The sequence below is a fragment of the Dichomitus squalens genome (genome assembly GCF_000275845.1).
Source record: "Dichomitus squalens LYAD-421 SS1 unplaced genomic scaffold DICSQscaffold_48, whole genome shotgun sequence".
In the NCBI taxonomy this organism is placed as follows: Eukaryota; Fungi; Basidiomycota; class Agaricomycetes; order Polyporales; family Polyporaceae; genus Dichomitus; species Dichomitus squalens.
Window position 1 is genome coordinate 147,785 of NW_006766930.1, and position 1,122 is coordinate 148,906.

Sequence of the window (1,122 nt, forward strand, 5' to 3'; positions counted from 1 at the left end):
GGTATCGGAGTTCTGGGCTGCTCGGATGTCGGAGCAGAGCTTCTCAGCATCGAAGAGCACGGAGGCTCGGAGTACCGGTTCTCAGAGATACGTCGCTCAGAGAGATGCGGTGAGTTGCTCCTAGGTGAACACCGGCCGGAAATTGTGTGGGTTGACGGCAGAGTAGTCACTATCCCCCCCTTTTGGGTAGACGTCCCAACGGCAGGTCAGTGCGTTGGGCTTGGCCCCAAGTTTTCTGGGACGGAACCGGATGACCAGGTTGAACTGCAATAGGAATTCCGACCACTGAGCCTGGCGCCAGGTCAGCATCTTGGAGGTCACAAAGTACTCTAGATTCTTGTGATCAGTGACCACATCAATCAGAGTTCTGGAGCCTTCAAGGCAGTGATGCCAGGTCCGGAAGGCTTCGTAGATTGCCAGGAGTTCCTTGTTGTGTGTGTCGTAGTTCAGTTCCGCACCGGACAAAGTCCGGGAGTGGAAGGTGACGGGATGGAGTTCACCGGAGTCGGTAGTGATGGAGAGAATTCCGGCAATGGCGTAGTCCGAGGCGTCCGTTTCAATGGTGATCTGTTGGTCCGGTTCCCAGTGGCGGAGTATGGGGGCGGAGGTGAAGGCCCACTTCAAGGTGTTAAAGGCCTTCTGAGCATCGTCGGAGAAGTTCCACGGGATGGATTTCCGGGTAATCCGGGTCAGCGGAAGGACAATCTCGGAGTAGTTATGGATGAACCTCCGGTAGAAGTTTGCGAAGCCTAGGAACGACTGGATGTCGCAGACTTTTCGGGGTTCCGGCCAGTCCATGATCGCCTTGACCTTGGAGTCAGTCATGGTGAGGCCTTTGGAGGAGAGGATGTATCTGAGGTACTTGACAGAGTCCGTGTGGACTTCGCACTTGTCCGCGCAGGCGTAAAGCTGATGCTTCCGGAGACGTCAGAGCACTTCCCGGACATGTTTTCGGTGGTCTGCCGGATTGTCGGAGTAGATGAGGATGTCGTCGAGGTAGACCACTACGCAGACATCTAGCAAGTCTACGAAGACCTTGTTGACAAAGCGTTGAAACGCTGCAGGGGCGTTGGAAAGTCCGAAGGGCATTACGAGCCATTCAAAGGATCCGTAGCGGGTCCG